This window comes from Ursus arctos, unplaced genomic scaffold (genome assembly GCF_023065955.2).
Source record: "Ursus arctos isolate Adak ecotype North America unplaced genomic scaffold, UrsArc2.0 scaffold_12, whole genome shotgun sequence".
Lineage (NCBI taxonomy): Eukaryota > Metazoa > Chordata > Mammalia > Carnivora > Ursidae > Ursus > Ursus arctos.
In genome coordinates, this window is record NW_026622786.1 from 47,889,816 (window position 1) to 47,912,411 (window position 22,596).

General features: G+C 38.1%; 1 long non-coding RNA gene across 5 annotated transcripts in view; it reads right to left on the bottom strand.

Annotated features, from left to right (window-relative positions):
• Nucleotides 1–22,596, bottom strand: part of LOC113254533 (uncharacterized) — a 158,599-nt gene that overhangs the window by 126,178 nt on the left and 9,825 nt on the right. The window lies entirely within an intron of this gene.

Here is a 22,596-nt window from a genome sequence, read left to right on the forward strand (position 1 = left end):
TTCTGATTATTATTACTACATAATGAATCATCCCAAAACACAGTAGCTTAAAGTAATGGTAATAATATTATTATCTCTCCCAGTTTTGGGGTTCTTGCTTAAGGTCTTTCATGCAGTCACATCCAGATGACCAAGGTGGCTGAAGTTAGAGTAATCTCAAAGGCTTCCTCACACACACATATGGTTGTTGATGCTGGCTGTTGTCTGAAACCCCAAAGGAGGCTCAGCCAAAATACCAACTCACAGCCTTCCTATGTAGTCGGGCTTCCTCACAGCATGGGAGTTGGGTTTTAAGGATGAACATCCCAGTGGACAGGCAGAAACATTATCATTTTTAATGACCTAGCCTCAGAAATCACAGAGCATTATTTCCTTAATAGTCCCAATCCCCCCAAAAGCCAAAGGAAAGGAAAATAGATCCCCACTTCTCAACAAGAGGAGTGTCAATGTCACATGGTAAGAAGACAATGTGGGAAAGGAGGTTTTTTTTTTTTTTTTTTTTTTTTTTGCAGCTATTTTAGAATAGGTCTCTTTGTTCCAATATAGAAAAATCTACATTCACATAATGTTGAATAACCAGTAACTATCTTCAAAAGGAGACATGCTTACACCATCAGATTTTTACCTGGGACATCTATGCTTTGGGGGGAATGGAATAATTTTCACGAAATTAATTTTCAGATCCCAAGTTCCAGATGTACTCTTTCCAAAATTTGACTGCCTGAGAATATTCATGCCAGTTGTTCCTTTTAAAAAAGAGAGGCATGCCTATCATCCACTTTACCATCTTACTATGGTACATTGACCCTGAGTGTAAAAATCTCCAGAGTTGCAAACAATAGGACAATTCAAAATATAGGTGTTGGTATTGAGAAAGTAAATGACTAATAACTGAGTCATAAAATCTGGAATTGGTTTCAATTCTTTGCCTTTAACAAAATTGAAAGAAGACCTAATTAAGATGACAGCTGGTAGATCATTAAAAATAATTTTTGATGATAGATAACTATGTGATTTTGGCTTATAACTTGGAAGGAATTCAAACATTTGAGTGACATTGCTAAAACAAAACTCTTTCCATTCTCATCTACTTATTTATGGGAATATGTTTTCTCAGATCTTACATCCATAAAAACAAAAATAGAATAGATTGATGCTGAGCTTTGCCTCATTCTAGCAATAAGTAATATGCATTCACAGATACATACATTTATTGAACAAAAAATAGCTCAACCATTTGAATAATGGATACATTTTTAATAAATTTTATCCTTATGTTTATCTAAATGTATAATTATTTATGTTGTTTAGGTTAATTTTATATTGACTCGTAATGAAAAATCAATTCAGAAGAAATTTTAACACTTGGAGTCGTACGGTCACAAATTTTTAATTACTTTTCAACCTACATATCTGTTTTTATGGCAGGAAAAGTGATCACTAAAAGATTCTCAGGCAGAAAAAAGTGTATTAAACCAGGATAAAATTTTATTGGAAAAGTGCTATAGAAATAGGAGTTCAGAGAGAAAAAATAAATGAAGAATTTTTGGTTATTAAAGTGAGTTTGTTCATGTATTTTTATATGGATTATGGCAGGAATCAAATGGATGCATTTCAAAGACTAATGAAATTTTTATATTAATGTTCACAATTTTCTGTAAACTATATATTTTACAACTAGTCAAGCTTATGATGAGAAATTTTAGAGGTCAACAAAAATTTGTGAGGTGGGATCTAAGTTTCAAAATTGACTCGAGACCATCAATTTAGAATCTTAAAATACCCTCCAAAATAATATGAAGTCTGAGCCTAATTTAACAGAAAGTATTTTGCATAGAGTTATTTTTGTTTTTAGCTGAAAGAAGGAGCCTCTGCACATTTTCATATCCTATTCAACTATACAGTTGTTTTTATTGTACATTATGTGTCTAACTCTGAGGCAAATCCATAGTACAACAAAAGAAGAAAATCTTGTTTTATTAAACCTGGCAAAAAAATTGTTATGGTTGAACTTTATTATCATGTCAAAGACTAATTAATTAGAGCTGAGATTTCTGGTTTTACATACATGAAAGAACATACCTAGAATTAAAAATCTACATTGTTATATCTTTGAGGAGTATGGAGCATATTGAAATACAGAAGTAAATGCTTGTTCATTTCTTTTGAAGATCATTGGTAATATGTACTGAACATAGGATGTGGAAATACAGATATGTGCTCCTTGTTCTTTTTTCAGTGCTTCAGTGCCCACCAATAGCAAGTTTGAAATAATCTTAATGGTATCATATATCCCAAGGCTCATTATGGTGCCCGGCACAGGATAGACGTTCAATATCTGTTTGTTGCATTATTGAGTGAATGAAAGAACTGGGATTCATTCATTTAATGAGGTGGTCAGCAAGCCTTTTCCAGTTTCAGAAATTTTTTATTGAAGTACAAATTTACATTTGAGTTCTATCATCTGAGTAGTGTTTCCCAAAAGTCAGCCCATAATCTGACTGCCTCAGTGTCACCCAGAGGACGTGTTGTATATTTAACTTCCTGTACCCCCACTCCATGTTACTAAATTACAACTTGAGGGGGGTGAGGTCTGGGATTCTTCATTTTTAATAGGCTCCCCAGTTGACTGTCATACATATAACTGACAGGACTCAGGAGAATCAGTTTTGGAAACAAGAAAAAACGGTAGATTCATTCAGAGAATGAGAAGGCAGGAAATGCAAGCAGTTTCAGGGGGAAAAAATAGTCTGGTCAGGGCACCAACGCTAGAAATGAAACAATGCCAAATACTTGTCACTGTGCTCAAGATCCAAATTAGACGGAGAGGCTGGCGGCTCTACCCTGGGTCATGTTGGTATCCCATTTAGGGTGGGGTCGGTCAGGGCCATGATTAGTAAGTTGTGCCACTAGGCTGCATCTAATAGAGAAGAGAGTTTCTCACAAACATAAATCAAAATGCTGCTAGAAATCAGAAAAGCTGTTTAGGCAGCCAAAAAAAATTACAGATACAAGGCTGTACACAATGGGATGGAATGTCTCATAAAATAACATGTACCATGTCAACAGAGAGCCAAACACGAGATTATTACTCAATCTGAACATTATAGAAAGGATTCCTATTATTAAGAGCAATTGGATAACCTTGAAATTTTTCTCCCATTCTGAGTCTGTAGCTCTGTATTACTAACTGAATTCCAAAATCACCCAGCTCAATTTTTAAAAATCAGTCAAAATCTGTTTAGAATCCTTTAGAAAAACAAAATAATTGACTACATTTGTAACTAATGACAGATTACTGGGTAAAGTACTGTAGGGAAGAGTAATCAATAATCATCTACTCAGCTCCTGGCCCCTTTAGCCATCCTGACCCCTTTCACTCATCATGTATCCACTGTTCTAAAGAAAAATCTCTATCATCTTATCCCCTAGCATTGTCAAATGAAGAAATTGTCAAGGAACCACCTGCCCATTCCCAGTGGCTTTTGCTTTTTTCCTATCTTATTTTGTGGTTAAAAATTTTTTGGCCTAGGTGTGCCTGGATGGCTCAGTCAGTTAAGGGTCAGACTCTTGGTCTCAGCTCAGATCTTGATCTCAGGGTCATGAGTTCAAGCCCAGTGTGGGCTCTACACTGGGCATGGAGCCAATAAATAAATTAAAAAATACATACATACATACATACATACATACATACCTTTTGGGCCTAATTTTTGTTTGTTCAAATCTAATGTTCTCTCTTTCCTCTGACCTCTACAGATTTAAAGTTCATATTTGCCAATTTCTTTGGCTCACAGAATCCTCATAGTCTTGAATAAGAATTGCCTACTTCTCATCATTCTGGAACCTAATTACTAACTCCCTTTCTCCAGCTTTGTTCATGTTGTTTGGATTCCCCACAGAAGCAGGGAAGTTGAACTATGTTCATAAATCTGTTACATGGCTGAATATAAAGATGCTCACTGGTTAGCCGGGAAGTAAACATTGACAAAATATCCAAATAATTAAATAACTGCACACCCACATCATTTTTCAGGAATTTAAATGTATATGTGTTCAGCTTTTCTGACTCATGTCATTATTCTTTCAGTGATAGAATGGACATGGTACACTGCTCTGTGAAGAACACCTCATTACCTTTCACAGTTCTCTGCATTTCATAGTGTTGCCTAAAAATATCTTTTCACTAGAAGAGCCTAGAAGAACAGCACTCAAGAGAGTTGTGTTTTCCATTACATTGATCTTAGCCAGTAGACTCCAATGCATGATTGAGTTGCATGCTGCTAATAAATTAACAAACATTACATCTGTTCTCACCTGCATTTTAGTCTTTCATCTGGGTGCTGACCAATATTTAATGTTAAGCTAACACAAGAGTTGCTTTTTCTCTCTTTAGTTTGTTTTGGATTATTATTTTAATACATTTACCAATAACCAATCTGTTAAAAAATACACACATACTGAAGATCTATGTAACATATCCAGGAAAATAAATTTATTTCTATCAAGAAAATATTATATATGCAACTAACGAATACTTGAACACTACATCAAAAACTAATGATGTACTATATATTGAGTAACTGAACATAATAAAAAAAAGAAAAATATTATATATGAAGTGACGCAATTCTTAGATTACGAAAACCAACTTCTTTGGCAATATAATCGGACAGTGGTTGACAGCTTTTATTGGTGCCCCAAAAAAGTCAAATGTAAGACAAGCCTATAATAAAAGTTCACAGGCTATTCGTCTAAACCCTATTCACACAGTGGGGTGATACTGGTTAAAGCAAATAAATAAAAAGATAAAAGGTAAATTCTTATGCCATAAAATTAACTCCTGAATGCAGATTGGTTCTGATGCAGGCTTGCTGGGTCCAAAGACCCAGAGGGGGACCCGGAGGACGAGCCAACAGGGTTTTGGCTTTGCGCAGGATGAAAATCAAACTCAGCTGAGATGAAGTGAGAGCAGAGTTTACTGAAGATGTAGAGAGATCGCAGATACAGACAAGCATCTGGAAGTCTTGGAAAGGAGAAAAGAGTAAATCTCGTCATTGCTTGGTGTCTGGGGTTTTTATTGAGAATGGTGGTCTGGTGTACATGCCGTCTCAGAAACCAGGAAGTAGACAAAACAAGGACAAGTGCTTAGGTGTCCTCCACAAGTCACTTATGCCCTGGAGCCAAGGGTCTTGGCATCAAGGTGTCTGGAGTCAGTGGTCTTAGAAAACATGCATGACAACCTCACCCGGTGAGATGTTATCTATTAGGCTGGAAGACTCCAAAGAAATCAACTGCTTGACCTTTACAAAGGGGACGTACGTTAAGGCATGTGTAAGGTGGAGGTGCAGGTCCTAGCAAGAAAAGAGGTAGCAAAAAAGCAGTCTTTTATGGGGGCCCTTCAGTTTCCCTACCTCATTTCTAGGTACTAAATTTTTACCTGATAATTTTGAGAATTGCTGATGTTTTAATGCTAAAGTATACATACTCAATATATGGATAATCCTCACCTGACAGGAATATAGTTCCTGACCAATAGTTGAAGGATAATGGGGAAACCCATAGCTAGATGCAAAAGGTAAGCAGGGCAGAAGCACTGCAAAAGGACACTATATTGGTCAGGGTTCTTTAGAGAAAGTAAATCAAGAGGAAACTGAGATATTTTATAAGGAATAGGCTCACATGATTATGGAGGCTAAGCAGCCCCACCATTTGCAGTCCACAAACTGGAGACCCAGGAAAACCAAAGGTGTAAGTTTCAACATGAGTCTACAGGCCTGAGAAGCAAGAGTGCTGATGGTGTAAGTCTCAGTCCAAGGGCAGGAGAGGACCGATGTCTCAGCTCTAACAGGCAGAGAGAAAAACTCACCCTTTTTCCATCATTTTGTTCTACTCAGGCCTCAGGGGGCAGATTGGATGATGCCCACCCATATTAGGGATGGCAATCTGCTTTACTCAGTCCTGCAATTCAAATGCTAATCTTTTCCGGACACACCCAGAATCAAGGTTTAACCAGAGAGCTGGGCAGACTAAGGCCCAGACAAAACTAACAATCACAGGCACTGATCTGATTTGAAGTCTGGCTGTGACACTATGCTTGACTTTGAGCCTAGTTTTCTTCATCTGAAAAATGAAAATAATAACACCTCACTCCTAAGGTGATGGGGAGAGTAAAGAGAAATAAAACAGATGTAAAAGTGCCGTGAAAATTTTAAAGCAGTCTAGAAATATAAGGTACTATTATTTCTGTTTCCTGTTGGCGCCACACTGTAAGTTATTAAGATACAGTAACAGGCTTGGAAAGTAGAAATTTAAGACAAATCCTTTGTCAAGTGATTCCGTTGGAGGAAACAATATAAATAAGCTTAACAAGTCATTTTAAGCTTTTGGATACAATGGTAGGTAAAATATCACCAAAGGTATAAAAGGTAAACCTTTGCCAAAGAAGCTGTGCTAAAACTGACACACAGCCTATGAGATCCACCGAACAGGAATGCATATAGATAGGCCAACACAGCAATGCCTGGACGGTTATGCCAGGAAACTGTCTCAAAAATGAAAACAATCAATTGGAGTTACTATCTCCACACCAGTACATGTGAAGGTAGTGGGGTGCTCGTCCTCGAGCATCTACATGCTTGGCATATCTCTGTGAATACCCAGGTAGACAAAGAATGTGCTGCAAAAATAGAAGAAGCAATTGCTTACGCCAGTGAGAGAAACAAATGCCTAGAGAGAAGGAAAGAATTAGTGATGGAAGTGAGCGCACAGAATAGCTCCTGCTTTTAAAGCTGTGTGGACTTAGGCTTCCCAGAAGTCCCAGACCTGTCACTCTCCCAGCTACTATCACTCCTTACACCAAAGCTGTCAGGTTTGAATAATAGAAAACCTTCTGTTGCTTCCTCCGGATACTGAGTTCACCGAGAGGCAGGCAATATAACTATCCCACCATAGTCCTGGTTCTTTCTTCTCTGACAGATCCAACTTCTACTGAGAGTGATCTTCCAGCGATAAGAAATGAGAGTTGGAAAAAAAGATTGTCACAGCTTTAAATTAAGAGTCTGGTAAAAAGTTAAGTAAGGTAAATGATACAATTTGAGTAAAAATTATTTCCCCCAAACCATCATTTTCTCCCAAGCTTTCTTAAGTTGGTTAGAATCTACCAGTGTTTCATCAGTCACTTAAGCCCAAGCATGTGCTCATCTTCAGTCACCCTTGCTACCTCCACCTGCACAATGTATTAATTGCCAAATCTTATTATTTACAGGCACACGCTACAGCAGGATCTTTCTTTTTAGCCCCTCTGTTAATACTCTAGTTTGTTTTCACATTGTTTTTATGAAATCCCTAAAATAGGGTTCCAACTAGCCTCCCTCCTCATGCCTTTCTCTCACTCTAATCTATGCAACACTATGGGTGCAGCTCTCCCATTCACACCACTTTCTAACTGAAAATCCTTCAGTGGCTCACCCCTGCAGACAAAATTAAGCTTAAATTTCCTATGCTAAGGATTAGGAGTATGAAAATGCTAAGTGCTGGAGAGGTTATGAAGCAACAAGAACTCATATTCTGCTGGTGGAAGTGTATGGATAGAACTGTTTTGGAAAGTTGATTCTCAGAATCTCCTAGAGCTAAACACATGGATATCCTATAACCCCCAAATTCCACTTAAGCAGTCACTTTGATAAATAAACAGTGGTGTATTCATACACTGGAATACTTATAAAACAATGAAAGTTAATGAACTATACATACATTCAACAGCATGTACAAATTTCATAACAATACTGAATGAAGTTAGACACAAAATAATTTATGCTATCTAATGACATCATATAAAATTCAAAAACAGATGGGGTACCTGTGTGGCTCAGTCCATTAAGCATCTGACTCTTGATTTCAGCTCAGATCATGAACTGGGAATCGTGAGATCGAGCCCCATTGCTTGAGATTCTCTCTCTCCCTCTACCTATGCCCCTTCCGCCTGCATTCACTCACTCTCTCTCCAAAAATAATAAATAAATAAATCTTTAAAAAAAAAAGAATTCAAAAACAGGCAGCACTAATCCATGGTGTTAGAAGTCAGTGTAGTTTCCTTTAGGGAGAAAGAAAGGTGTCATGTTGTTTCTTTCTCTACATCCCTCCAATCCTCATGTCTTCATCCACTCCCCTACCCTTCCATTCTGTATCTTCTTCCTCTGTTCCGTTACTTTTCAGAGGTTAATACTGACACAGAACCAACAAGATGTGGGGACTGGAGGGGCAGGAATTTATTATAAGAAACTGGCTTGTGTGATTATGGATGCTAACAAGCCCCAATATCTGCAAGTGGCAAACTGGAGACCCAGGAGAGCTGATGGTTTAGTCCCAGCCCAAAAGCCAGCAGGCTCAAGACCCAATAAGAGCAAAATTCATAAGTGATGTAGAAATTGATATCACAAGTAGCATATTAGAAGTGAGAAATCCTAGAATGAAGAAGTGATTGTCTCCAGGTAGATAGATAGTGGGAAATTGAGAATCCCTCATGGACACAGGAATAGGATCAGGGATGTAACCCAACCCAAGCTATGACATGTGAGGAGATAGAGCTGGGGCTTCTGGGGAAAAGTTCTGAGTCTTCAAATGGATTTGATAGTTTAAAAATATAATATGTGAAGCCACAAAAAGAAAGACCAGCTGCGGTGGAAGCAGTCCAAGGAAAGCATAGCCAAGAGATTGCTCCTGGTAATAATTTTTGAACCTTGAGAAAAAGTATATCAGTCTGAGTCCAATCAGGAGGTAGAAACTACATAGAAATATAAATATAATAATATAAAGGAGTATTATGCTGTGATAAGAGAGACTATAAAATATAAAGAAATTTTGTATGGTACCCTAGGGCTGAGGAAGAATACCCTAGGAAGGACAAACTTGGAAGGAGACCCCATCATCAATGCTGGTGTTCAGACCTCCTTGGAGAAGGTGTAGTTTAGTTCCATCACTGGATAGCCCAGAAATCAAATCGGGTTCCCAGACCTGAGCTGTTCTGCAGTTGCTGGGCAATCAGGAAGCAACCCTGTGGAGTGCAGGTGGGGAGCAGGCAGTCAGCAACCTGTAGAGGGTAGAAACCTTCTGGATGGCAGGCAAAGCATGCAAGGCTTTCAGAGGGAGCAGAAGCTGGCTTAGTGGGGACCCTTTAGGGCACAGACAATTTACACAGGGACCTGAAAAGGGAAATGGGGTACTGGTGCAGACAGGAAGACTGTGGAGTGCTAATCTATGTCCAGCATGCAGGACAGTGCTAACTGCCAGCCTGCAAGGTTGCCAAAAGACCACGTTCTGGGGCACAACTTCACCAGATGTCCATACAACCACACTGCAAACCTATCAAGCAACAGCCAGACAAGGCAGGAGAGCCCTTTCCTCCTCCGAGGCCCATCCAGTGCCCTCTACTAACAATGCCTACATAAAAGTCTCACTTATAAGGAGAAACATTAAAAGGGATTGCCTGTTACCATAAAGCATATATCAAAGGGTGAATTTGGAGCCCAGAGGCAAGAAACTGATAAATGGCACACAAGCTGTACGTACTGGTCATGAGAACAAACAAATTCTCTTCTGGTTTTAGACATTTTCTGCTGGATTTTCTAAATGTTGCAATTGAAAGATCACTAACTGATAGAGGACTCAGCCCTCATACCATCTGTAGCTAAGCAGGGTTTCTCATGGTTTCCTGTAAGCCTTTCTGCCACATTTCCCATCCAAAATCTTTCTGTCCAGGTCTCTTTTTCTTTGTTAGAATCCTACTTATTACTTCAAAGAGCTAATGTTTCAGTTCAAGTCCAAAGTCAGGAAAAGACTGATGTCCCATCTCAGTAGTCAGGCAGGAGGTGTTCCCACTTATTCATGGAGGGTCATCGTTTTTTCTTCATTTGGGCCTTCGACTGATCGGATAAGACTCACCCCTTAGGGAGAGCTATCTGCTTTACTCAGTCTACTGATTGAAACGTTAATCTCATCCAAAAATACTGTCACAGATATACCCAGAATAATGTTTGACCAAATATCTGAGACCCCATGGCTCATTCAGACACATAAAATGAACCATCACAATTGCCTTGCCAGCTTTTCACCCTTATTTCTGGCAAAAAGTACTCTATTGATCCTTGAGAGAATTTACTTACCTTATTCTCAAATATATGATTTATAAGGGATTGAACACTTTCCCCTAAAACTCTAAGGATCTTAAAACTATCCAGATATCCTGTATGACCACAGTGCTTGGTACAGAGATGGACAAGTAGCACAAACTTAAGGGTATAATAATAATAATAACTAACGTAACAAATACTACTGGTTTTAACCATCATAATAACTCACTGGTACATATGTTCCTGGAGAAGAGAAGAGAAGCTTTGACTTTCAACTGGAATTAGTAGAGATGTGAATTGCCTTATCCATTATGCTCACAAGGAAAGTCAGCTTGAGAATAGAAGCAACCCAGAGGGGGTTCTTGATGATTTGAGCTCTAAATTAAGCTGCATGTGAAGCCAAGGCTCACCTGTGGAGTTTTCAGTTATGAGTTGGAGATTTCTTATTTTTATTTAAGCTAGTTTGAGTTGGATTTATGTCGCTTGCAACAGTAAAAAATTGGAGGCTATTTGGTCGTTCTTGAATTCTCCGTTGGCAATAAAACATAGCCCGAGGAGGAATGATTTATTTTCAGTAAGAAAAAAAAATCTAATTAAGCAACCATAATAGTCATAGACTAGGTAAAAAGAGGATTGCTTTTGGTGCTTTAAAGAAAGAAAAGAAACAGAACTATCAGGGAATGGAATTACAGAAGTAAAAAATTTATTCAATACTCTTGGTGATTAAAACAATTACTTTATGGAGTAGATTCCCAAGAAACTTATAAAAGTCCCCAATTAGACAATACTGCCTCTTTGAAAAGTTTGATTTTTAAAGTTTAGACTAATACATCTCTCTTTTTAAAGCATCAGTGATTTCTCCTAAGCTCCTCAGTAGTCTTGTCTATATAATGGTAAAGCTGTTCATTTGTATTTGTTTATAAGTGTTTCCTAGTCCTAGGTCTTTATAACCACAAAGTTTATTATTGAAAAGTTTTAGTTCACTTCAAATATTTTCTGTGCTATTTGGAAAAAGTATCTAGGGGAAAATTCACGTAAGAAGAGTAAATCCAATTTAACAGAAAACATGAAACATTGTTGATGAAGTGCTTTATGTGTGCGTGTGTTTGGCCCAAAGGAAGCATCGGACTGGCTCTGGGAGTGGGAGGTAGAGTGAAAAGATGCAGTATCTCCTCCTTTGCTTGCTTGTGTTGGATAAATGGATCATTTTATTGTCAGGCTGGCTGAGACTGAATGTCAACATTATACAGGATGGTCCCAAAGGTATGCAGTACACGGGATGCTATTCTAGTTTCTCTTGCTTGATGCCATTAAATGAGCTCACATTCCATAAGATAAGAGTCAGATGAATTGAAGGCCAATAAGTACCTAGTTTTATAGCAGTAGTTTAAGTTCAAACTCCTCATGAGTTTATGTGTGTTTCTATGGAAAGACTGCATCTAAAACAACACCCTAACAGATGAAATTTCCAGAGAAAACAAAGAAATTTACCTATGAATTGCTGTACTAAATGGTGTTTTTTTTTTCTTTCAATAACAATAGCACAACAGTCTTTTAGAATGCGTGAACACTCTGAGCCCTAACAGTGGATGGTATTTTTAATCTGGAATATCAGAAATACATTCTATGTTCATATAGAAAATTTTGGCTGGGTTACATACAAGAAACATTCATCCATTCATCCCATAAAAATATATTGATTATCTATTATGTGCTAGGAAACGTGATTCCTGTCTTCCTAAATCTGTCTAGCATAATAGAAAGTTTTGTTTGCTCTAAAAATCTGTGGTTATCATGTGTTAAAAAGGCACCACACTTCAAGAGAGATGTAATAAGAATGATAATTATGGGGGCACCTGGGTGGCTCAGTTGGTTAAGCGTCTGCCATTGGCTCAGGTCATGATCCCGGGGTCCTGGGATCAAGCCCCATATGGGGCTCTCTGCTCAGTGGGGAGCCTGCTTCTCCCTCTCTCTCTGCCCCTCCCCGTTTGTGCTCACACACACTCTCTCTTTCTGTATGTCAGATAAATAAAATAAAATATTTTTAAAAAATAATAATTTTTATATAGTAAAATATAGTATAAGATATAATCTTTATATATATTATATATATACGAAATATCAATAATGGTAATATTCAATACATTTTACCAATTGTTACAACACAGGCTCCAACAAACCAAAATGCTAATAGAATAACATTGATTTTCTAAGAAATCTGTGGAGTACAGAATCCCAGCCATTATGTCCACTTGTATGTGTGGTTTGCAAGTTCCACCGTGCCAGGGGCAGGACCTTAAAATGGAAACTGTCCCTCGCCTCTCACCATAAGTAAAATGAGGGCTAAAAAGAGATCATAATATTGGCAATTAGAAATTGATCACCAATACACATTTATTGCATGCATACCATGTGTTAGAAACTGCTTGACAGGGGCGCCTGGGTGGCACAGCGGTTAAGCGTCTGCCTTCAGCTCAGGGTGTGATCCCAGCGTTATGGGATCGAGCCCCACATCAGGCTCTTCCGCTATGAGCCTGCTTCTTCCTCTCCCACTCCCCCTGCTTGTGTTCCCTCTCTCACTGGCTGTCTCTATCTCTGTCGAATAAATTAAAAAAAAAAAAAAAAAGAAACTGCTTGACATTTGATCAAGACTTAAGTCAAACTGCAGGCTGCTAAGAAGTAAATATGAAATAAGAATGATTCAGCAGGAGGGTACACTGCGAGATTACTGATTGTGGGAGAAGCAAGGCGGAAGAAAATGCTGACCAGATGAGGAAGATTTTTCCATGTTTTAGGCTGAGGAGAAAGTTGTGGGAAGAGATAGACTGAAAAAGCGAGTAAGAAAGGACATCATTGTCAGAGCAAGAACTTGCAAGAGGTAGAAGGCTTGGGGTATGAGCACAGGTGAAGGACAGGAGGCATCATGACTGTGGAAGGAAGGAAGATGAAAGTGGATGAGAACTGTAAGCCAATTCAGAGGTGTAGAAGAAGTAAAACAAGTCCCAGGCAGATGACAGGAATTTGGAAGGAAAGGAAGGGGATGATCCAGGAGAGGAATACGTGAACTTCAAAGAGATGGTCTGAAGCAAGTTTTTCACAGCTATAACAGCTATTTCCTCTGTGAAATAGTCAAGGTAATCTGCTAAGGGGAAATAGGGCAGCATTAAGTACAAAACTTAAAAAGACTGGTAAGAAATGACCAGCATGGGGAATGGGCAAGAATATGTAAAGATTTGCTAGAGGATATTAAGAGCCCAACAGAAGTTGGAAATCATGAATGTATAAGGCAGGTAATCAACATGGTGTGTGATTTGCTCCAGTATTATTCAATGCCTGGTGTTAAGATCAGAACAAACAGATGGTTAGGTTATTCTAGAATTGAGGCTTAGGATAATGGAATGAAAAGAAGGTCATGAGAGTGTTGGGCTAGTGAGAGAGAGGTTTAAGTGAATACGATGAGTTGTAGGTTGGTTTGAATAAGGAAAGAAAGCCAAAGGCTTATTGATCAAGAACATACAAAGCCTGCAAAGTAGAAGAATCAATGAGAGTAAAGAGCAGCCGCTCCCCTACATAAAACCTCTTTAAGGCTATTCTGCAGCCTTTATCTGGAAGATAAAGTTCAATTTACTTCTTATAACAAGGCTTTCCATAATCTTACTTGCCTAGCGAGTGCATTTCTCATTCCTTCCCACAAATGCTCACAGGCATTCTACATGTCCTGGCAATCGAATGACTATGTTGCTTCCTCCCTTTATGTCACTGCTGTTTTTCCTGAAGAGCTCCTCTTCTAAATCCCCCTTCACCTGACAAATTTCCGAATTTCTCAGCCTTTGAGACTCATCTCAAGCATCTCTTCCTTTTTAAATTCTCTTGTGGTAATCTGTATTTAAAAAAAAATGGCTGCTGAATTTTTATCCCATCCCAGCAACACTCACGCCATTACTTTTGCAAAAGGCCCTTTATTCTGGGCAGGCCAATAAAACTCTGTAGAATTAGCACTGTGCCAGTTCCAGTGTAACTACCAACTACCATGCTGTAAGGAAGTTCAAGCTATTGTGCCTAAAGTATATCATATAGAGACAAAGGCCACAGGGAGGGAGAGTTGGCATACAGCACCTATACCCCGACATGTAAGTAGAACCTTCTTGGCTCTGCCTACCCATCCCAACCACTAGTTGAATATAGGTAGGGCCGAGTCAACCCACAGAATTGTGAGAAATAATAAACCATTGCTATTTTAAGCATCTATGTTTAGGGGTTTAGTTATGTAATTATAAATGAATAATATATCTCCCGTCTCCAATTCAAGTACAACTGCTCAAACTTTCCATCATATCACACTACTGTTCCTATAATATGCCTCTAGCATTTTACTTATTACACTGAGATTGCAAAAAATGTCTCATATCTGCTCCCTTCCTATTAAGTGAAATTCTTGAGATTAACAATGTCTCAGTGCTAAGATCTATAGATACAGATATAGATACAGATATAGATGGAGATGGAGATAGATAGAAACATATATATACGTAAATACATATATATTCAGAGAGATATATATCTATATCTACCAAATCCTAGGACACAACATATGATAGATACTCAATAAGCGATGTGAACTAAGTTGAATCTGAATTGAGTTAGTGGGAAGAGGAGGACATTATGCTCAGTCATTGGAATTTCATGGTTAAATATTTCACAAGCAGAGCAGTTCCTGGAACCATAGGGAAACATGTCAGAGGTGAAGTTAGTTCAAGCACAGTCTAGAAATTGAGTTGAGAGTGGGCACATCCATCATCATCAAAAATGTGGATTCGTGGTCTAGTTTGACGATGGGAACTTGTGTGGAGTAGAAAATGGTGACCCTGAATGGGAAAAGATTGTGAACTTCAGAAAAGGAGAGGCTAAGAGTGACAGTTTTCGGGGCGCCTGGGTGGCACAGTGGTTGAGCGTCTGCCTTCGGCTCAGGGCGTGATCCCAGCATTACTGGATCGAGCCCCACATCAGGCTCCTCTGCTATGAGCCTGCTCCTTCCTCTCCCACTCCCCCTGCTTGTGTTCCCTCTCTCGCTGGCTGTCTCTATCTCTGTCGAATAAATAAATAAAATCTTAAAAAAAAAAAGAAAGAGTGACAGTTTTCACAGTTGTTAAGAATGCTCTTAATGCAATAATGAACAATTAAGAAGATGATGCCAACCTTCTGTCCAACATACGCTCAAGGAAGAAAAATAAATCTCTACTTCACAGACTTGTGTGGAAGTTTTATTATGGTGGTTTCCCTTTAAGCCATTTGAATGCTCCTTCTCAGTCTCATTCCCTGGACTCTTTTTGTTCCACTGTCACCATAAACTTTCTGCTCAATCCTCTTCCCTATGCCTATTCTTTGGGCCATCGAGTCACTCTTATGGCTTCAACCATCATTTTTTCACTGATATCCCCTACATCTGAACTTTCTAACTCCACATCTTTCATGAGCTTTAGGACTGTTATTTCCAATCTTCTTAGGAATATTTCCACTATTTGGCCTTTTAAACTCAAAATGTTAAAGGTCAAACTGATTATCTTCTATTCAAAACTTTTTAAAAAAGATTTATTTACATTTGAGAGAGAGAGTGTGTGCACACGCATGTGTGAGAGCATGCTTGGTGGGAGCAGAGGGAGAAAGAGAATCTCAAGCAGACTTCCTGCTGAGCATGGAGCCTGACATGGGGCTCGATCTCATGACCCTGAGATCATGACCTGAGCCAAAATCAAGAGTTGGACGCTTAACCAACTGAGCCACTCCAGATGCCCCAAAACATTTTTTTTCCCTGTATTTCCCAGCCCAGTAAAAGGTGTCACTGCCCACTCAGTCAGTACAGAAAGAACTAGCACAGTGATTAAGAGCTTGGGTTCTGGAATTAGTCAAACAGAATGTGCTCAAACCTGGTTTCCATAAGTTACTACCTATGTGGTAACCTTGTCAAATTACTTAACTTTCCAAAACTTTGGTTTTTCTCATCTGTTATAATCTTCAAAAGCTTGTGAAGAGGATTAAATAAGTGCCTATCCAAGCCCTCAAAACTAATCATGCCAACCAGACCTCTTGAAGTCATCCACTTTTCCCTTTCCCTTAGCACCTGTCTCTCCCAAGCAATTGACCACCAATTTCAGTCAGTTTCTAAAACATATCTTAATATACACCTTTGTCCATTGTTACTTCCACTGTCCAAGTATAACACCAAAACATACTTCAACATGTCTATGACTAACGTAGTAACTTTTCAAAAATATAAATCAGATGATATCTTTTTGTCTTCACTTGCACATTTTTTCAATTGTGCCCTCTTTCCTACAAAAGTAATGCCAGATTCTTTAGAATCTGATATTTGTAGTCTTTCCTTGAATTAACTTTCCAAGTCTGACTCTATATCACTTCCCACCATTCCCTACATTTCACACACTCACTCTCCAAACATACTTCTGCCTTCGTATCTATTTTCTCTCCTAGATCCTCAGCCCCCACTTCTCCTTTGAGAATTCCTGCTCCAGCTCAAGTGATTTCCTGTCTGTTGTCTTTGAAAAACTCCCAAGTGACATAGATTGCTTCCTCATCATTTTTCCCATATGACTGTATACAAACCTGTCATGGCCTTTATCAGAGTACAGTACAGTCATTAATTTATTTGTCTACCTTCCCAGCTATCCTCTGAGGTCCTCCTCAGAGGCCGAAAGAGTGAAATATTTATTCTCACATTACCAGTCTCTAGCATAATTCTGGAATATACCAGTTATGTGAGATGCTCAATAAATATCTGTTGATTGAATGAATGAATGAATGTATGAATGAAGAAACTATGTTCGTTTCATTCACAACCTGAATGGTGCTTGCTATATCTTATTTTAATATCAATTAAATTCAAACCTTTTATATATATATATATATATATATATATATATATATATATATATATATATATAAAATCTTTAAAAGGAGGCATTGATTTGAAATAGATGATCTCACAGTCTCTCTCCCAACTCCAAAATTTTATGATCCTATTGTAAGCTAAACTAAAGCTTTTCTCCAGGTATGTAGGATTAGAATCTTGTCTGGGACAGACAAATTTGTAGAATAGGATCTAGTGGGTTGTTTAGGGTATGTTTCCAATTAATTCTATCATATTAATTTTAATAAATTATATTTTGTGACATTTATACTTTTCAATTAAGCAAAACTGAATTATGTGCAATTATGTGCAGTTAATTTTTCGAACTGGTAACATGGTAACGAAAGTGTTTTTTTCCTAAAACCTTGTCAGCTTGAGTGACATGTGAGTACCCAGCACTAAGCATCTGTTAGGAAAATCTTATCACTCTGTGTCTGTCACTAGAAAATTAGAACAAACGTTGCAAGACCTACACACTTAAAATGTTATGATGTTTTTAAAACTGCTTTCTACAGAAGGCCCTTTATTTTATTAGAAAATTATAAGCAAACAAGCCTTGTTTAATGGCTTTCAAAGTATAAACACATTTCATGTCAAAATTGTATCACTCTCAACTGCTTACTTGTGTGAGAAATCTGTCAAGCCCTGGTGCCCAAGAAAATAGGGTACCATGGCAGAAGATTTCTTGCCGAAGGATATAATGTATGCTCAATTAAACCAAAAGAGCGTGTGTAATGGTCTGATTCCATTGTAGGAAGAACTGTCAGCTTTCTGTTCTGGGATCAGAATTTTTTTAATGCCTGGACTTTTGGTGAATTCCATGTGACAAGTGATGCAATCTTAAGCTGGTAACTCAGGAAAAGTTGGGTTCTTTTTTTTTTCTCTCTCATTTTCACATTCAAAAATTCTTGGAAATTTTACCTTCTCTTCCTAATATCCTCTATCCCTGGCTCTCTTTCCATACCTCTAATAGCTTGCCTAATACTTTAACTAACAATTAAAGAACCATCAATGAAATGCAAAAGTACAGCCAGTTTTTCTTAGAAATCAATTGTTGGTTGTGGTGTTATTTTATTGAGAGTAATTTCCAAGTGCTTTATTGCTTCTATATATATTTTTTAAAAAGTCTTTATATGCTTCAAAATGAATGAGATGCTAATAAAATGTGGTGTAAAAATCCCAGAGCACCCCAATGTCCCTTTTATATTCTGTGCTATTTGACAAGTTTATAACAATTCTGTCTCTCTATGCCAACAGAGATCACACGCAGAACTTTTCCCAAAAAAGATGACAATAAATATATGAAACATACATATTTTTCTACATATTCTTTAAAAAGATGACTTCTAAACGTGACAAAATGGTATTGGGTGTTACTAAACTGCCATCTACTGTGCTTGTTCACCCAGCACAAAATATCATCATTTATAGGCCTGCCTTTTTCAATGAATACATGATTTCTTTTTTCCAGCTGTTTCTTGACATTCTTTCTTTCCCTTGTTCTAGCCATGTGTACTCCTAAAGACCAAGAAAAAAAAAAATGTTTCAACTAATTATACTCCTACCAAAGCCTTTCACCTCATTTAAGGCATAGATTGATTATTCACAGTGCCATGAAGACGTGTCAGTTTGAAACAAGAAGAGGTTTAGAGAGGTTTACACTTTGCAGAGTGCCACCTGTCTCCAAAGGGCACATTCATTAAAAAGCTCCAGGTGCAAGTTGTGGGAGCAAAACAGCATAATGAAGTCCTCTGCCTCCCTGTGCACCCTTTGATTAATAATATTCTCCTTCAGTTCTAGCAGATTGTGCACCATGTTCACTGCAAGAAACTTGAAATACCAGCCTACTTTTCTATCCTTCTCTGAGTAGAATAAATCGCCATTTATCTGTGGCCTGAATCAAACAAATATACAAAAATGGGGTATTCCTGGCACAATCTTCTTTAATAAGATAGAACAGCTAATAAGCCAACTGAATGGTCTGAATGATGTTTATTCAATAAACAACATTTAGTATGTCACTGATCAAATTTTACCTAATCCTCTCCGTCCTATAACCACACATGTAGAAATCCAATTGATATCTATACTGATAACCTTAAGGCATTGTAAAACTTCTGAGTTGTCTCCTGAATCATAAAAATGGGAAAGAAAACTGGCATTTATGAAATACCTACTATTTACTAGACATTTTCACTGGAACTATCACATTTTATCCACATCCCAGCCTGGTGAGGTAGATATCTTTATCCTCATTTTTACCATTGGAAGTGACTGAGGCTCAGAGCAATAATAAGAGCTAATATTCATTGCCTGCTTACTACTTTCCTGGCATTGTGTTTATTACTTTAGAGGCATTGCCTCAATTAACCCTCAGAACTACATTATCATGCAGATACTATCATTATTTTCATTTTATCAGAGATGACTAGAGAACTTAAATCACTTGCCAAGTAATATGTCGTAGTGCTAAGATCTGAACCCAGGTGAACTGGTTTCAACGCCTCTACCATTAACCCCAACATTATACTACTTAAGAGTCTATGAGTGCATTTTAATGTTAAATGAGTTATATTATTATTTTGTTTTTGAAAATGGGTAATCCAGGTTTGGTACACATAGTAACTTTTAATTAATCTAACTATATCCTAGTAATAGCTATTAATACTTGCTCTGTATTGTGTATTTACTGCCAAGCATTTTATATGCATTATCTTATTTGAAATTTACACACAGATGTAATTTTATACCCATTTTCCTGTGATAAAAGGGAGGCTTAGAGAAGAATAGGACTAATCACAGCAAACACATGGCACTTACTGTGTTTACTATATTTAAACCCAAGAGTTTAAATATAGCACTTATTAAACATTGACAACAACAGTATGATGTATTTTGATGGAACACTTTGACCAAGATTACACAGGAACCAGGCAGTAGAGCAGGAATTCTAGTTCCAAAAGCCCATGATTTTAACCACTACTCTAAACTGTGGAACAATTTAAAACAGTCCTTCCTTGCTCACTGCAAATGTTAGCAACATGCCTTAACTATGATAGCATTCATCACAATCTAACAGTTGGTCGCATACTGAGTAATATAATTATGCACATTTGGTAGGGAACAGGAAGGAATCATGCCTGTGCAATTTCCCATTGGTCAGGCTTGGGCAGAGTTTCAATGATGGCAAAAACAAAACTCCTCTCTTCGTTTGTTCCACAAATATTGAACACTAACTGCTCCAGGTGCTGAGATTGAAGAAATAAATAAGATTTGTCTCCTACCTATGAGGAATTGGGGATTAAAGAAAACAAATAGGTAATTACAACATAAAGGGACAATTTCTAAAATGGAGCTCTGCTTCCCAACCCAAAGCCAAAGCTGCAAAACACTGTCTTACTTGGTCACATAGCCGCAAAAGAGGTCACAGGATACAGCTGGCAAAAGAAAAAGAAGGCAGAAAAGCATGCCTCCACACTGCTTAGGATAAGATGGTTTAACATATTGTTATAATAGTTGTAATCTTATTTAACCTTTCAATAATGTTTATGCATGAACCAGAGGCAGAAGTTCTAAATAGCTTTATGATATGGATTTTCTTTGTTTCTCATCTGATTTTTATCTCTGAGAACTACTCTTTCCTGAATGGCTTGTCTGTCCCTGAGCTCTCAAGTCCTTCTCCTAGTCTGGTCCATACCAAATTCCAGCTATGATATTAGTTAGAATTCTTGGCGGTAAGTGACAGAAACCCAACACAATCTAGCTTAAGCACAAAGAAAATGTGTTGACTTGGCTTATGGAGGAAGTCCAGGGGTAGACATGGCTTCAGACAGAACAAAGTTCAGGGATTCAAATGCTATATTCAGAATTCACTCTCTCTTCCCATCCCTTACTTCTCCTTTCTCTCCCATCAGCTCTTATTTTGTCTGCTTGACTTGTTTCATGTGGGTGGACTCTCTCTCTACAATGTGTCTCACATCCACATTTACCATTTTAGGAACCCCAATGGAGAGAGAATTTTCCTCACCTAATGTTCCTAAATGAATCCTAGGGACTATTCTGATTGGTCTTTTCTGGTTCACATATTCATTCTTCAACCAAGTACCATGACCAGTCGAGCTAACACACAGGACTGGATTAACAAATCGGACTCACAAAATTCAGAGATAGTTCCTAGATCAAGCTTTACTAAAAATTTCAAGAGTACAGGACATCAAGAGACAAAGACAAAGCAGAGAAAGGTCTGGGACATTCTTGCAAAGTCTTTGCTACCCACCAGTCCAGAATAATAGATGAAGTTTCTGTGTGAAGTTTTGCAGATTATTACCTCATAGAATAGGAGGCATGTTATTTATGAACCATCTTCATGTTATACCTCCAAGAGTTGTATAGCTTATATGACATGGTCCCAGGAAGCCATGTCCCAGAAATCAATAGATTCCAGGTTTATTCACTGAAAGCAGTTTTTGCCAAGGGAGATCCTGCTAAGGGCATTCTGTAGACAAAGCCTGCTCCTCTTCTCTAAAATCATTATTCTATTTGCCTCAAGTCCAGTTGACAAGGTTAGACCATGTCACTTTCTTCTTTTCTTTCCCCTAGTGGTGTCCCTCTAATAAAGGAAGTGAATGGATCACAGGCTGGCTGCTTTGCTCCTTCCTCCCTTTCAAGAGACTGCGTATTCCAATTGGACAGCTTGGGACAAGAATCCCAACCTGTCCTTGGAGTTAGGGGAAGTACCATGATTGACAGTCCCCTCAGAAGCACCTGGAGTTTCCTGGTAATAGGAAAGTACTTTGGACATATATAAACTTTGACTCCTCTTGTCTCCTCTATATAAGTCTCCTACTTCTGTCTAGACAAGAGACTCTTAAGAGTCTAGTGTTACTGCAACTTTTCTTTTTCCTAAATGTTATGTATTTCTCTCTAGTTACAAGCTGTGGAAAAACATTCCAGTTATGTCTTGTGATTCATGGAATACAGGCAAGACAATAAGCTGTGACAGCAAAAAGTGGGAATAACTAGGCCAAAGAAATGTTTAATAAGGCCTCACAAGGAAAGTTTAATTGGAGAAAGAATACCCCAAGTAGGTATTCTCCATCCAATTCCGTTATGACCTTACACTGTTTGCCTACAGAAATTCTGACATAGCAACTGAACTTTTTTAACCTTAGACAGGGAATACGAACAACTATTCTACTGATCTAATAATCCAGCAGATACTTTTTGTTTGGCCAAAACAGTATCTATTTTTAGATTGAATGTGAAGGTCTCTGAAAGCCCATCACAATCTCCCTCACTGCACAGCGTCTCACACAGGCTTGCTTCATTCACTCCTGCTACTATGTGGCCCTGTCAACATTTGAGGTTTCCCCCCATCGTTTAAGGGCTTGATGATTTCTGCAAAGCTGAAAATTCTTTTAAAAGAATATGCACTTTGGGGCGTCTGGGTGGCTCAGTCAGTTAAGTATCCAACTCTTGATTTCGGCTTAGGTCATAATCTCAGGGTTGTGAGATCGAGCCCCTGGCTGGGCATGGAACCTGCTT